Source organism: Copadichromis virginalis, linkage group LG4, assembly GCF_057382275.1.
Source record: "Copadichromis virginalis isolate Kocher_CV1m ecotype Utaka linkage group LG4, C_Virginalis_male_GT1.1, whole genome shotgun sequence".
Lineage (NCBI taxonomy): Eukaryota > Metazoa > Chordata > Actinopteri > Cichliformes > Cichlidae > Copadichromis > Copadichromis virginalis.
In genome coordinates, this window is record NC_140621.1 from 27,834,965 (window position 1) to 27,852,971 (window position 18,007).

The window sequence follows — 18,007 nt, forward strand, 5'->3', positions numbered from 1 at the left end:
ATATAACCAGTATGCAGCGCATGTTTCAGATATAGCACACTGTCCAATTTTATAAAAACACTAACCACGGTGGAGGGTGGTACTGGGCACCCTGATCAAAAGTGGGACTGAATCTATAAAAAAGTACAAATGGAATAACACCACACTGAGATGGGAGCCAAGTGGTGGGATCAGTCTTCAGTTCTGTTTATTTTCCCACCGTGGACACACTATCTCTGATGGGATTACAGGTCACACCAGAAGTGAGAGCCAGGGGACCGGCCGTCCGCCTCAGATCTCGGTTTCAGTTTCCCTCCTCATGCTACATTAGCGGAAACTCTCCAAAGACCGCAACCGAGAATGCTTCAGCTGCTTTGAGAGGAGTAAATATGACCCATTTTTCTTGATTTACACACAGAATTCCCAAAAGTCTGAAAGTAGTTCCTTCACGTGAGCACAATGGAAGAACAAAACAGAGTATAATACAAGATAAAGTTCAGATAAAACACGCAAATACTCCCATCCTGAATATTATTTTCATACTGTATTAGTGTGGAGATATTCAGATAGTTTACTTGAAGAAATATTGCCTTTTTATGTACATTTTAGATTTGGTTGGTTTCATGAAATATCTATACTGTCCATCCAAACTGTTGCGCTTGTGATACACTTCTCTGTTTTCACAATAGGATGTTTGTCTCTAAATTGTACAAAACCACCTGTTGCCACTGGAAACAAGACACAACAGCGATACTTCACAAAGCTCTCAGTAAACCCAAGAGACCACTAAAAGCTGATGAATTATATAACAGGTGAATTATTTCCATATCACAATGCGTACTGTAAGAAGTAAGTTGGTGGATGAATAGCCCAGAAAAGCTCGTGTTTAACAACAACGCAGTGTTATTACATTCTTTTCGATTGCATCAGAGCAACTCATATCCTGTTAATTGTTTGATGCATTCCTTCCTTCTCATTCCATATTGAAAACTACTGCAAATGGGTTTTGCCTAACCCATCTTTTCAACCGCAAAGTTTTCTATGTTTGCTTGCCATCACATTGAGTACACTTAACTTTTGATTTTTTGAAGAGGGAATCAGTAGCAATAAAGTTTTTTCTTAGATAAATATAAAGGAAAAAAACCCACAGCAGTCTGAGCCAAGAGAATTTTTTCCTGAAGAGGAGAAAACCATAACTCTGCAGGTCCAGTGAAAACAGGAAACTCACTGCTGGTAGCTGATTTTAAAGTTCCACACACACCGCCGTCATATTCGTTCCCTTCACACTCTCCTCTTTGGTACTACAGCTATTTGCATAACTGTTCAGACCTGACAGTCACCCCCTGCTTCTGCCCTACTTCCAGTCTGTCAGCCTAATGCTTCCCAGCACTCTGTCTTTGTGGCAGCTCTTGTTGTTCCGGGAGCATCAAATGATCAACATATTAAACTGGGAGGACTCTTGTCTATTCTGGTCTGGTCTTCTGCCTCACATCCAAGGCCCCAGACTTAAATGCATTTAGTGGGTTGGCCCCAATTATGGATATCGGCTGGGGGCTGTCATGGTTTCCTACTTGTTGTTTCACCAGTGTTACGGGGGGGCTTTATGTTGTGAAACACCGAGAGTTGGAGAGATATGATCTCTGTGTGTATTGTGGTGGAAGAATAGGGCTGTGGGATCTGATACTGTGGAAATGACAGGGCAGTCTGATGTGTCAGACTCTCACGGGACGGCAGACACAGTGGAGAGAGACTCTGGTGGGAAAGTGCTGAAGTTTCACTCCAGGAGTGTTTGTGTGGGTGTTATATGTATTGTGTCATTTGTCTTTTCTTTTTTTCTCTTTTTCAGATGATCAGGGTAACTTGTGGATTTAGATGCTCACAGCCTGAGTGAAAAGGTTACAGTTTAAAATGTGAACCAACTGGAACAATGTTAAGTTTAAAAAAAAAGACAGTTTCCCACAGACTGCAATCGGATGAAGCGTTCTACTTTGTGATTTGTCATTGTCATTTTGTCATAGCTTGCTGTATGGGGGTATAGCTCAGTGGTAGAGCAATTGACTGCAGATCAAAAGGTCTCTAGTTCAAAGCCAGATGCCCCTTCCTCTTAAGTATAAAAGACTCACTGCACAGGACAGTACTTGACAAATAGGTGTTCAGTTGAAAAGGCATTTCAAGACTCACTAGGCGGACAAGTTCATGTTATTGAGGATCTTACAGGGGAAAAACAAAAGCTGTTTTAAAAGTAGATCTAGCAGAGAAAACTCACCCAGGAATGTGCAGACTGCTTGGGATTCTCTTGCTGTGAGGCAACAGCGCTAACCACAGAGCCGCTCTAAACCAGTGATGCCAGCTGACAGAGGAGTGGTGCACCAATACATTATTAGCATCTGAATCCAGCTTGTATGGAAGACTTTTATGATTCCCTCTTTCCGGTGGCTTTGTGACCAAATAAAAACTCCCTTTTGATCTTACACTTGCAGAGGCTCTTGTCATTCGATCTGTTAACCAAACCTCTGCTACCTCTTTTTCCAGGCCTTTGGATTTAGTGGAGACCTCCTCCAGGCTAAAAGGAAACTACCACTGAACAGTTGTCATTGGGGAAACCTTAATATCTCTAAGATGTCCTGATCCCCTGAGCTTTTTTCACAATATTCACGTCTGATACCACAATACCTCACACGGCGCAACGGCAGATGCTCAGTAATCTCTGCATCATTCTACATCTGTTGCTGTTTATGACTTTTAATGAATGTTTACTCTGCAGCCGAAAGTCTATTAACAGCTAGAAAGAATAAACACCCTGCTTTTAATTTCACAGTCTACAAGGAATCAGTCTTTTACATGTTGTTTTTAGGACTCGTGAGGACTTTCGTTCATGTTTTTGTAATGCAGAGCAGCAAAGTTCAGGCTTTTTGTTTACTGGGAGTGAACTCTACAGGGAGGGGGGTGATATACAGCAACATGAGGGACTGGGCAAATTAAGGAGCCATGACAATGAAAAGCAGATGTGACTGCTGAGCAGTGAAATGACTTTACTGCCATGTGAAAACATTAGACAGTGCAGCAAATACCAGTTAATTGTTGAAGACACTTGCACCAGTAGCTGGTTGAAATCATCTAATTTAAAGCATGTAGGTGACCTTTTTTTTCTCTGCATATCTCAGTCTCACAAACTTTGTTTTTATGACTGGCTAATACCCTTAAAGTAGTATTTACACAACTTTGGGGGGGGAAGTAGCTTTTTTAGCCCATTAGATAACACTAGTGGAAACTTCAGAAGTTTTTCCTCTGTAAAATGAGTAAATTTGCATAACTTAATATAGACAAATGAATCAGAAGTAAAATGTTGTTCTTTTGATTGCTTTGTTGGAATCCAAGGGTTGTTGTTTTCTCATTATTTTCTCAGCGTTGTAAGCTCTTTTAGTTTCATGATCTGATAATAGCTATTAATATCAGGGAGCTGGTGTTAACTGATAGCTGGATGGCTCAGTATTAAAGGATGAAGCTTGCAGTAATAAGGCCAAGTACGGTTTGCCACATGGCATGGTTTGAACATGCCACCTGTCAGGAAATCCTGCATGATTATGGATCCCACAAACACACACTTTCCTCCCAGACTGGCCACCGTGGTCAGTGGAGGGAATCTGTTCTGTTTTTGACTGGGATTAATTCCTGGCACCGTCACTGGTTCAGCTCCAGCCGGGAAACAAGAGCAGCTTCCATCCCACAGGGCAGCGGTTTATCTCCTGTTGTGGGTCCAACTGGGCTGATCCTCTCATATTAAATGGATTAGCGGAGGCCTTATTCTACTGTCAGTAGGATTGTAGAATTTGGGCTTTTTTTCCCCTCCCAAAAAGTTAAAAAATAGTGAATTTGAATCATGTATTTATAAAATCTGATCTGTGTGCTTTTCTTTGAGGTATTTCTGCAGACTAGTGTCAGAAACATGATTTTCACCTGATCTCCCTAAGTACCAGTCATGTTTAACCCGCGTTTAGTCGCGTTTAGTCCGTGGGAAACTGCAGCATTAGTGCTGCTTACAAGCCTTTTGATTTCCCGTGGGAGACATCACGACAGAAGCAGGTTACTTTGGCACCCAAATGCTGCATGGCATGACTGCAATCGAACAGATCATATTATGCAAATTTAGGAAAAACTCACATCAAGGCTGATCAACAGATGCTCACCAAACATTGTGCACAATCACAACTTTACATCTCTTTTATGATGCCCACTGCAAAATTTTTATCAACCTACTGTCCACTTTCTGGAAGATTGCACTTTAACAACAGATAGCTTGCTGCTGGATCTCTGCCAGTCTTGAAGCAGATTCATGAAAGGTGCACCTCCCTGTCTGTAGTCTTTTATATTAATCTCCTTCAGGCAGCCGACTGAATCAGCCTCACGGGTTTCCATACAGGTGCCACTCTGATCACACAGTTTAATAGGAGGCGATGTCTGACCGAGCTGAGATCAAGCTAGCCACAAACAGCCCTGACCCTGGAACACAATGCCTGGAAGTCAAGAACCAGGCTCTGTCAGCCTATTTCAGGCCAACAATGTTAACATGATCTTTACAGTGTTCTTGCTGTAATGAGGAATTTGTGTCACTTGACAAAAAAGGCAGATAGTGGGTGTATTGTTGGGGGTTTTTTTTGCCCTTGTCAATGTTATTTAGTTTTGCTTTGTTTGCTAAAAGTTCCCATCCACTGAAATATGGTTTTTAAATTAGTATTTCACTTTTTGACCTTCAATGTTCAAAATGATGTATGCACAGCATTTAAGGGTTGGATTATAAGAACTGCCAAAACTGAGAAGCCCAAAGACTCCAGTGGAATGGATTTTCAGCAGAGTAGGGAACATTTTGTGATACTCCATATGCAGCCAAGCTTTAAATATCCACTGTTTTTCAGTGATTTTAACCACTGAAATTGGATCTTTTGTTTTCCTTAAATAGTTAGTCATAAACACTAGACTCTTACAAGCAAAGGGTGGAGAGAGAGAGAGATCAAAAAAGAAAAGTAGGCAAAAACAGGAAGAAAAAAAAGTTTTTCAGAAGTTTTAGGAATCTTTACTTGGCCACACTGAGCTAAAGTTTCCTTTGAAGACCTTGAAGGCTGGAGTCTAAAACGATGCTCATCAAAATCTAACATGGTCGAAACTTCCAAATGCATCAGTGTAATTCAGTTTAACTCAAGTGCATCTGCAACTACATAAAAGAAAATTTGACAGTATATAAAAATATGAAATAAAGCTTAGGTTATATCACCCTGATTTCTAGTAGTTTTAGCACTGTGATCTACACCAAATCACCCCCACCTTATGATGGACTGAGATGGGCCTGCTATCGTTAAAGTCTTATGTCCATTCATTGAGGCTACACTTACTTATGGGCCCTTTCCCACAACCTCCAGGCACCTTGGGGGAAGTCATCCATGCATAACTGTGTTCCTTATTCAAAGGCTGAATGTAGAAGTTGTCCCAGAGGTTGGCTGCTGCAAGTGCGGCATTAGCAAAGCACATGCTCGCCTTTCAGAGGGAAACAATACTGCCCTTTGTGTTGGGCCACAAGTGTCTATTTTGATTTTGAAGGGGATCTCACAAGTGGATAGACGATGAGGGGACTTACAGGAACAACACACAGGATACATCAAGGACAGCATGCTACCAGAAAATTAACAAGTCCTCCAGCTATAAAACAAAGTGTGCTTTGCTGCAACATTTAAAAACAGCCACGCTCCACCAGATCTGATATCGGAGGAGATATTATCAGGTGCCTGAGATGGAGAGTAACATTCTCTGCAGCTGCTGTGACAGGTTGAATTTATCTGTATTTTTAACTTGCATAACAGATTCTATTGGGCCAGCTACAGACGTCAAAATAAGAGCTTACTGTAATGAATAGAGGAAACTACAGGATTCCTTTACCCTGTAAACAACAGGAGAAAGCATGACAGCCAAAGCATGCTTGCATAGCTGATAATTGTCATGATCATACTTTTTTTTTCTTTGTAATTGTAGCGATCTTTAAACTTTGGGTGTTTAAGTAAAATTCAGTTTTTCAAGTTAAGCAATAAAGTGTTGTCTTCATCTCCATCCCCCTTCTTATGGCCTCTTCACTGGTTTATAAATAGCAATGACCCATCTTTAAATAGGACATTGCTTTGTCTATTGTCTTTCCATGTCTGTGCTGTCCTGATCAGTGATGCTGAAGAAATGCAGTAAACATCCTCTGACCCGGCTAACCCAGGACTCCAATTCATAAGCTCCCTGTTATTAAACCTTAGTTACATTACTAAATTCTCTGTGTGGTTAAAAGCAAAAGCAAAAAAAATAGCCAGTATTTGCTTTCTGTTTTTAGCACAAACTATTGGCCATATAGCTTCATTTATATGTTTATAGTAGTATTTATATATAGTATTTGGTATTAAATATTAAAATAATACATCAAGGACAAGAAGAATCATTTTAAGGAGCTTACTGTTTACTTCCTGGGACTCTAATCCCTCATACAGGGGATTACACTTCCTCATACACGGATGTGACATTTTGTCTTTTCTTTACCTTCTTAGCTAAATATACTTTGTTTATTTTGGAAAAACTAAGTTTCGGTTTCAAAATCCACTGTGGTGATGTACAGAGGCAAAACTGCAAAAACTGTGCCATCGCCCCAAATCTGTACTTTCTCAGCTCTAAATAGCACACAGAAAAACATCATCTAGTGAGCATATAATAGGATTTAGTAACTAAAAAGTTGAGCAAATTTCCTTTCAGAAGGCGGTTAGAAACACAAACTGAGCTAGAAAGAAAGTAAGAGTTGATATTTACTTAAATTCAGGGGCATCATTTCCAGGGGGGGTTACAAACCAATGAAAAATGCTCTTCCAGAAGTACTGAGTGACTAAGGTTGGGATTGTTGTAACTTGCAGATAAACAAGCAGACAGCTGTGGACACCACGAGAGGATAATTATTTCTGACTAATTCTTTCAAGTCTACATGGATTCTGCCCTGAGGACACAGTTTTTCCAATAAAATGGATAAACTGGCAGGGTATGAAAAGCAGAATGGGCCAACACAACAGTGGCAATTGTGGATCAGAAGGAAAAAATAAAATTATGATGTGAAAAACAAAAACTGCTCAGATGAAATAAGTTTGTTGTGTATGAACCGTGTGAAATAAAATAGCATCAGACAAAATACACAATCAAATAAAACCAGCATTTGTTTAAAGATATGCTTTAGTGGAGCTTTTCTTTTCAATGTTGTCTGGAAGTAGCCTCAAATTTAAATAAAACATGGATAGTAACTTAATTTTTGCCAAGTCTTGCTTCAAGAAAAACTTCCATTTTGAACCAGTGCTTCATTTGGTAAAATAGTTTTCTTTAAGTTTGTTGAGATGGTAAAGAGGATAAAAAAAATGCTTGCTGAATTCAGTAAATAAAACATGCCTAGACGTGCCTTCTCTTTTTAACATGATTAGGCTCAGCATCAGACTGTTTAAGAGTAGTCCTTTAAAGGAAGTTTAGGGGTTTGGGGCTTGGGTTGTACTGGAGTGGTGGCTCCCTATTCTTCTCAATACCCTGCTTTGCATTTTCATTGGTTTGAAGGCCATCTATCAGGATCCCCTATAGGCCTTTTCAGAGCCAAATAAAAGGATCACTGTGGACAGACCTGTCTGTGGGTTGCCCAGACATTGGAGACAACAGATGTGTTAAATGTAGCCCTCTCCCCCACAAAAAGCCCAGAGAGCTGGGGCTGCATACTATCTAATGGAGAGGCAGCTTTATGTTAATTGCTGAATGGAGTCAGTCAAAGGTGCTGTGAGCTTTTGGTGAGTATGTTCAAGGAATCCCACATCATAAAGAAATCCTCACTTCCCTCCACTTTCAGGAAGAAAGCACTACAAAGAAAAGGCCATAAAATAGTTGCCGGGGTCTGTAACTGAACGGCAGCATTAGATCCTACAAAAACCCACCATGTAACTTTATCTGGGTGTAAAACTATGCCTGGACCTTGGATCAATGTGACTTTAAACCAGGGGGTGCTGCACTGAGCCACAGGGAATCAATATGGCAATTCTTTTTGTGATATTGTTTACTTTATTATTATCTATTATTATTATTTTTTATTTTATTTTTTTGTTTCACACATGTTACAGCAGTAATGCATTCCCATACACAACATTCCTTTCAATTAAAGTAACACTGTTTCCATGCATGAAAAGGAGCAGGAAGAAGAATAAATTCTTATTGATACCTGCCCCCTATCTGTGATAATACAAGTAAGCAACCAAAATTACACTATGACAATTTTCTGCACATAACAAAACAAAGCAAAGCAAACAGAACAATATACTCAACAATGAGCAATACCACTAAATATCAAACTAAAAGGATCATTTTTCTACAATTAAATTCTATTCTTTTCAACTTCTTCATATTGGTTTATCATTTTACTCTAATAGCAGATTTTAAATTGAGAAACATTTATACAACACTTAAGATGATCACTGAGAGAATTCCAGTTTCTTATGCCTATGACTGTTGGACACATTTGCCTTTGTGTGGTTCGAGCAAACCGGTGCTTAAAATAAAACTTCCTTCTTCCGTCCCCATTTTCTGAACACAATACAAATAAACTTTGTAACTTAAGAGGTGGTGTTTTATTTTTCGCCCTAAACATAATAGTTAAAGTCTGTAATTTCACTATGTCTTCTAGTTTTAACAATTTCGATTTTATAAACAAATTATTAGTGTGTTCTCTATATTTAACATTATGCATAATTCAAAGCGCTCTCTTCTGTAATAAATATAATGGTTTCATATTAGTCAATATTCTCATTGTCTTGTAATCTAATATATATCTAACATTACCCAGGATATAAATACTTTTAGCCAACTTTTTTTTTTAACATGTTCAATATGTGATTTCCATGTTGACTGGAATCTATTATGCGGAATGGGAGTCCTTTACCAGACTTTTAGCACAAATGCAGTAAAATAGGCAGAATTCGAATCTTTTAAGGTACAGGTGAAGAATTCATTGCTAGATTAAAAAAATCAGCATGTTGATGTTTTTCCAGCAAAATGCAGGACCAAATTTTAAAAAATCACTATACAAGGGCACAGCTATAGAAACTAGTTAAAATATTTAATTGTGCATGTTTTGCTAATGCAAATTAAGGCATCATAGCTTTAAAAACAGATAATAAAAGTGCAAAGTGCAAATGCAACAGATGTCTACAAAGTGACTCAGTAAAGTATTTGCACACAATAAAGTGCAATAATCCATCTTACTTCATTTCATTTTTTTTATTTATATAGGTCAGGAACTAGTTTAAATAGTAAATTAGAAGAGCTTACAATATCAAGAACAACAAAGGTCTGAGTTCTTAGTGATGGTGGGAAAGAAGAGCTGAAAGCAGCACCATCTGAGACAAAAAGGACCACATAAACCTCCCTGTATGCAAAAATAATCGAATTGTAGTTTTTAACTGTTCATAAAAAAATATAAAACTACTGATATCTGTGATTCTGACGCCATTATCACACTTTTTAAAAAATAAATTTTGTGGTTTCACAAGGCTCTCTTATTTTGACTCAGTGCTTTGGTTGGAGATAACAATAGAAAACATGGCTTCTAGTACGATAGCAAGCTGTGAGAGCTTGCTGCTGTTTCCCTGCTGGGCCCACGCTTACCTCCTGTATTCCTGTGGGAATCAGGATAATCCTTGGTATCGCACCCTTTTGTCACAGCATTAGTGTTTCATTTTATTTACCCACTATATCTTATACATACTTAGCTTCCTTATTCATAGCAACATGCTGTATACCTTATATTAAAGCATATTTTCAATATTGGAAACTTTATTGGTGTTACTAGAATTAGAAGGTTTAAATTCAACTTCAGCATCCTAGGACCCTTTGTGACACTGAAGGAGGAGGAACAAAGGTTCCTGCATCAAACCCTTCGGTCTAAACAATGGCAGCTTGGCGTGGTTAGCCTGAGGCGAAGCCATCTGCCACTGAGAGTGGAGTCTCTTTGTCGGCTATTGTGGAATGTGGAAGCAGATTGATGAGGGCCGGGTGATTCCTTTAGGCCCCGATGAGGCAGCAGGCAGCACAGAAATCCGAACAGACGCCACTGGGAACTCCCTCTTCTTCTGTCTCCACAGCAGTCACATGACGGAGCAGCCAGACACCAAAACCTGGGAACATGAAAAGGGAAAGTGTTTTCAGAGGTTGATGCAATGTGTTAGAAAAATCAGTAAAACTTGTGTTCTCCAGGATCATTCTAGGAAAAAGGCTTTATTTTGATCTGTTGCAGTGATAGCTTGAAGGAAAATGAGAAGAATGAATTTTCTTAACTGTGCTTCTTTCTCCTCTGCTATGTGGTGTGGGGGACCAAGGCTGGAGCCCTGCAGGTCATGTCCTTGCTGGGATGATGACCTCTAACCCTCTCAGCAGGTGTGTGTGGATGGCCTTTATTGAGAAAGGCCTGTCCAAAAGCTCTGCAGCTTTTGGAGTGGGTGGCTCAGTGAGGGGGGACAGGGCAGATGTTGTATGTGAAATCCCCCAGGGAAAGTGTGCCACCATTGAGGGAAAGGGTCAGGGCAAAAGGGCGGATCTCACACAACCAATACAGCATGCAGCCATGGTTTCCATGGCAGCTTGCTTGCATCACTAAGCTTTCTGTTGTCTGGGACATAAAATGGCAATTTAGGCTCTGGGATCTCTGGCAAAACAAGGCTTTATTTTGTTTCTGGTTGCAGATATTCTGCAGAACTTGGTTCAGAACCACAGGCAGGATCAGGTTTACTTTTGAGTAATTTTGCAGATGAAAGAAATATGAAGTGACAGTGAAACAGGAAAGCAGGACTCCGTGAAAACAAGCAGATATAAAAACAAAACTGCTGATGGTATATTGTTTAATTTTTTTTTTTAAGCTGTAGCAGCCTGAGAGGATCTTTATTTACTGTTCAAATCATTCACCATTTTTTTAAATAATTTTTACAGTTCAAAAGTACTGTATGTGACTGTGTGCGTGTGATTTTCTTGCATACTTTTCTGTACACCACACAAACATGAAATCTTTATCTATAAACAGTCACTATAATAAGAAACCTTAATGTCTGTAGATGGTTTCAGCTGGGAGAACTGCAAAGCCACGGGGTGCTGTAGAAAAGGCAGAGATAAAAAAGCAGACCTTGACGTTCTGACAGTTTACTGTGGCTTCACTGTAAGTCATTTCCTGTGAGGTGATGGCTACAGAAGAATCAAGTCTTTGATCAAATCCTGGCTTCAACATCTTATCTCACCAAATGGGCAATAAATCATTCGCTTAACTGAGTGAAAGGCAGCCCAAAGATCCTGCTAAGCTAATTATGTCTTTATTGCAACTTTAAGGGAACTTTTTGTTCTTCAGCTAAAATCATTGGACAGGATTATATGTCATATTATGATAGCATGTTACTCCAAAGCTTGTTAAAGACAATTTATTGTGGGAGTTAAACACAATTACAACTTTTATCAATCTTTAACATCAAAGCAACATTGACTATAAATCTCAAAAGTCTTGCAATGCTGAAATAAGGAAACCACAAAGTATACTGCAGCATCAAGAGCTTTGTTCTTCTCAAAGGCCGCTCAAATAAAGAGCCAGCTTGAGTTATAAATGGCTTGAGGAAACAACAGACATTACAAATAATTAAGCGGAAGCATTTTTTGAGATGGCATTGACAGCAGAAACCTTACAGCATTTTTTCCCCTGCTAAACCTTGTATGTAATAAACCATTGGGCTAGGGGGTCCCTGTTTTCATACAAAGGACCTTTTCTGCAACAGTGCTCGTAGGCCAAATGCAAGAGCTATCAGTCCTGTGATGCATGACATTTGTATAACATCACCAGGGTCACGGCATAGACTGGAGTGGGTCAGGACTCTGGACAAACTGTGGATTTCAGTCGGCATGAAGAAAGCACAGGTCAGAGCACACTTAGATATGCATCTTAAGCCAATGCTTGGCCACAGTGACTGAAAAAGGGCCATCGCTCTATAAAGCTACTGTTGAAGAACAAAAGGAACAGTCTCAGAGGATAAAAGAAATATTATACAATATCAGCAGATGCATCAAAGGGTTCAAAAGTCAATTATTCTGTTCAGAAAACATGAAATAAATTCATTACAAGCCTTTTTAACTCAATAATGCCATAAAACATGGCAATGGGTATATGAGCCGAGAGTTATTCACAATGGTGGGAGTTTTACTATGCTGATCTTGGAATAAATTATATAATAATTATATAATATACTTAAATAATTATATAATAGATTATGGTGTATGTCCTGTATATGAAAAATGGATGGATTCATTGTCACCTACAGGTTAGTGAAGGCCTGTTGTGAAGTCTAAAGCTGACTAGTTTCTTGGTGTTTTGAAACATGGCCCATCATCTGACTCACAGGCGAACAGCTACTCGGCCATGAGATAAATTTAACTCTACTGTTTTTGTTATTCTTTTTTACTTTAAAAGGGACTCTATTTTACAAAATAAGACTTGAAACTACCTGCTGGGGCCATAAACTCATTAGGAAAGAGTTGGATGGATGGCAGTGGTTTGAAAAAATTTAATATTTAGGTCAAGTTTCAAGTTTGGAGCCATTTTTCTGCTAGCCAAAGCTGCATTTCATCAACCATGTTTGTCTTCTGTGGGGCTAACTCTTTTTATATTTGCAGTGTGTACATAACAACTAAAGAAAGGGGAATAGTAACATTAAAAAATTACATCAGAAGCACAAAGGAGATGTATGGTCTGGACTCCAACAATGGACATCTGTTAAAGATTCAAATGTCTCAACAAAACATCATAACCATTCAGCTGCCAGTAATATATTCTAATCTAGGCCAAAGTGGTTGACTGACTGACAGCCAGTGTTTGTTATAAATTCAGTCATGTCCCACTGTCACTGAAAATTGAAATACATTTGAGGTGACGAGAAAATGGACATGGAAATTAAGCCTGAATTCGTTTTTCAAGATGTGGTTTACAATAACTTTATCTGTGGATTATGTGGTCCAGGAATTTGGGCAAAAACTATGTGAAAGGAAACTGAATAATTACATTTACAGGGATTCAGAATTTAGGCAGTGATAAACAAGATTAATTGATGAAACTCTGGCTTCCTCTCTTCCATGCAAAGACAGAAGATAAGTATCTGTATCATCAACTTGTGCCAGAAAGGATACGTGTACCGCCAGGCGTCCACGAGCCAACACAAACATGGAAACCTCTTCACTGTCAGAGCAGAGGTAGAGGGAGGAGACCTTCCCTCTGATTAGCTGGAAAGGGTCATCATCCCCTGACATCTCTTTGTCTCTGCAGTATTGACGGAAAGATCCCGATTTCCCAGGTCACTACCGCTGCTTCGTTGGTCTTGGCCAGAGTTTGCCTGACGTGTCTCGGTGTGACCTTTGATGAGACAATGAGAACATAGTCACATATTCAGGAAAGGTGCACATGGAGATTGTGCCTTTGTAGTCATGTGCTGTAAATACCATCCAGGAATAGCTTTTCTTGTGATATTACAAAAAAAAATTGTGGATGCAACAATGCATCAGGCTTATTGGTGTGTTAGTATTTAGCAGATAATAAATCGGTACAAACATAGCATGATAAGTATTATAAATGTATTTTCCCTGTCCCACACAGTAGTGAGGGGTTTACTTTTACTCTCAATACGTTTAACATCTGAGGATGGTGTCAGTGTTTCAGCCATGAAAAACATGACATCGGCCAGCTTTAGCCTCCGGACTCAGCAACAGCCTGGAAAAAACATGATACAGGCCACGCAAATAATCACAGAAGGATATCATATATTGAAATGCCATACATCAGTCGGACAGTCTTCAAAGGCTTTAAGGACTTTACACTTGCCAAGTCATGCCTTAAGGTTGGATATAGAGTCCTCCGTAGATGAAAAATGACAGTTAAGAGCAGTATTCTTTCTAATTATACTCTTTTATATTGGTTTTACACGACTTTGCGGCAAGGTCACCCCAAAGACCGCATTTTACAACAATTCTTAAAATCCTGCGGTTTCCTAAGTGTTATTCCATGCTTTCTTGTTCATGAGTTGTAGTAGTGTAGAGTTCTGCAGTTTGTAGAATTTTCCATATGTTGCCGAGCCTTTAAAGAAGGCTTTTTGAGATGATTCCCTATAGCCTTATTCCCCAATCGGGATCCCACGTGTGTGTGTGTGTTGGCGTAGATTAGAATAACAGGACAAACACTGAGTAGGATGTGAGCCACCCAACTCTGACCTCCATCTGTGCGGTTTCCTCTCCATTCTTCCTGGGTGGGACTCCCCCCAGGAGGTCCAAACTTACACATACCTACTGTACCCCAGTCGTGTCTTCCATAGTGCAATGCTATGACCTCTTGGACTAGCTGTAGTGTTTCTCAAAGTGCCAAGGTTGGGGACCTTCATAGATGTGATTTTGTTGCAGTTGGGCTACTGCCAGCAGAGATATGAATCTCCAGTCATGGTGTAGGAAATCAAAAATAAACTGCAGAACACATTGAATTAGTGGGACCGGCTAGATAATCCACCTTTATCATAACAATTAAGTTAACAGACTTGTTTCTCAGAAAACATGTAGTGTTGACATCATTTATATCTGAGGAACATCATCTTAACACAAGACTTTGTGGGAAATGAGCTGCAGCAGCCTTCAAGGCTAAACAATGAAGCAAAAGAACAGCAAAGAGGCAAAAATTACACTTCCTTATTCTTTTATCAGCAGGGAACCATATATGGCCAAATGATTTGCACCTCCAATAACACTCCAGGGTTGAAAAATCTGTATGCTCTATAAAGGCCTGAGTCAGAGTTACAGCAGAAAAAAGAAGAATGTTTGAAGCCTGGTACAAAAATCACTTTTGTTTCTATAGTGAATATATCCCATCATAACAAACAGTGTACTGGAGCCGATTTACTTTAATAGATAACCAGTTTAATATTTATTAAGGCTTAAAACTGTGTGCACGAGGGTTTTAAATGCCACTGGTCACCAGTGACTCTGCATCAGGGTTAGGCAGTTCATTTTCTTAAGGGGCTGCATGAGAATCTATGAGATACTATTGTGATGGACATCAATAAGCTAAACTCAGTTCTGTTCAGTATTAATTTTATCACTCTATAAACCACTACTGGCAAGATTAGATGTTACAACTAGGCCCTATTTGTGGCCTGTTGAGAAAATTAATTGGCCACCCTTGCTCTATGAGGGTATGAACCGATGTTTTATTGGCTGCTTTAATTTGAACTATGAGTGTGATGAAACAGTTCAAGAGACACTGTTAAAAATAGTTATTTGATTTCAAGTAAAAATTAGAACTAACGAAAGAGAATTAACAACAGTGAAATATCACATCAATTCAATTTTATTTATACAGTGCCAAATCACAACAGTCGCCTCAAGGCGCTTCATATTGTAAGGTTGACCCTACAATAATACATACAGAGAAAACCCCAACAATCATATGATCCCGCCATGAGCAAGCACTTTGGCGACAGTGGGAAGGAAAAACTCCCTTTTAACAGGAAGAAACCTCCGGCAGAGCCAGGCTCAGGGAGAGGCGGGATTTATAACAAGTACGATTCAATGCAGATGACTGGAGAAGAAATACTCAATCCATCATGGGAACCCCCCAGCAGCCTACACCTATTGCAGCATAACTAAGAGAGGATTCAGGGTCACCCGGTCCAGCCCTAACTATATGCTTACTATATGTTCATCATGCCAATAAGGTAATGGTGATAGCATCGGTATGTTGATGTTTAGTAGCAATCTTAGTTCATTTTCTAATTAGCACCAAATACAAAGCACGACTAAGGCTGGAGGAAATTTTATTCTGACGATAGCAGCAGGTAAAAGGTCAAAGATCAGTTACAATTACATGATTGATACACAAGTTATGTATCCACTGGGGATGATGAGTTTATCTCTTCAACAGTTGTTAATATCATCCCTTAGAGCCATACTGGTAGCCCATCTTTAATACCAGGCAGTGTGCACTACACCTTTGGATACTGTTAGACCTCCATACTGAGAACAACCGTTTGTTTTTTCCAGTTGTTTATCTGTCTATCTCAGGGGTGGGCAATTCCAGGCCCCGAGGGCCGGTGTCCCTGCAGGTTTTAGATGTGTCCTTGAACCAACACAGCTGATTTAAATGGCTAAATTAGCTCCTCAACGTATTCCAGAGGCCTGGTAATGAAGTAATCATGTGATTCAGGTGTGTTGATCCAAGGTGAGATCTAAAACCTGAAGGACACCGGCCCTCAGGGCCTGGAATTGCCCACCCCTGGTCTATCTTATTCTTCTGAAAGTAGTACTGCATATCAAGAACACTTACAGATACAGAGCTGGTACAAAAGTCCCCTAGAACCAGGCATGAAATGATTAGAATTTGGTAGTCAAAGGTCACTGAAGCTCAACTATTCCTATGCTTATTATGACAGCATTTTAGACAAATTTGTAATGAAATCAAATGAGAAAGTGCTGATATTAAGACCATGTTGATGTTCTTCCTTGTGATGTTGTTATTTTATCCAAAAATAACTTTCTTAGTGCCATAACTCAAGAACAGAAGTCAGATTGTGTCTGTGTTAATTTGTGAAACGTTGTTTACTGTTATGACTACAACTTTGTGTTTTGTGTTTATGGGCAGACAAAAAAACACTTAATACTTTTCATTAAATTCCTTTAAAGTCTCATTTTTATCCAGTATGTGGAGACATGTAAACTCTAACAGCTCTGAGCTGGCTGGTGGTGGTAATTCTAGTTTTAAGCCCTGAAAATATACAAATGCCCCCACAGCTTATGTCTGCTTTTTTTTCACATGCAGTCTTTTAGGTTTTGCATACAGATACATGCAGACAGAGATGCAAGCAAGAATTTGTCTGGTTGGCTGGAACACTTCCACCCCGTTATGGAGAATGGGGTTCAGTCTGGTGTAGATCCCAATCCCCTCAGGAAGTGTGTGCATCAGAGCAAGCAAAAGGAAGTTTACACTGCTGCTCAACAGATCGCTGTTTATGTTGGGGCCACCTCTTGAGGATGCATAGGGGCTTTGATTTTTCAGTGTACCATTAGATGAGTCACTTTTTTCCATATGTTAAATGAAAAGCAAACAAAGTGATTATGTTGTTGTTGCTATTTGAGGGTTACGGACCAGTGGTATGGTGATTCTCTGAGTCTGGAAAGTTGGGAAGGCTTATTGTTAAATCTAAATTCAGTATCAGTTGATTGGAATACTCTAGCCAACAAAAAAGAATCTGAAAGCTTCTTAATTACAAAATCAATTGTTTTTATAGCTAAAGAGCTGACAGCCTCATAGATAAAGACAGAGTGACAGACAAAAACTCACTGACCATTGTATGACCTTTCATAAGGTCAGTCAGAGTTCATCCATTTTCTTTTGCTTGATTATGCTTTTGCTTTGCAGATTAAGCTTATTCTGTGAATACAGTTCAAGTCAATCAGACAGTGATTGACTGTGTTTTTCCTTTTCTATTTGATGTCTCTTGTTTTATCTTTACCTGAAAGTTGCTAAAGCAGAAAAGATTATTGTTGCTCTGCTGATCAGAGAAACTGACAATGAAACAGATTGTCGAGAAACTCTTTGTTTCCTTCCCTCGATTTCTCCACACAAGCATAGCAGTACTTGCAATGATGTCCTTCTTTAATGGGTCTGCCAAGGCTGTGTTATGCATATTCCTGTACTTATATGCCTAAATGCACTTGTCACAAATACAATATGAAACAGCAAATCTCTCAGCTACTGTTGTGTCTAATTGTTGATTGTAACATGTTGAGAATGTTTTCATTTGGAATTTAACAGGATAGGAAAAAGTCGGAGAAGTCTTCATTTTTAAAGCAGTAGTGTTATAAAGATCCATACCATTAACTAGGCTCTTGAACCGAGGTTTCTTTGGTCAAAGTGTCTGGATTACTTCTTTGTGTA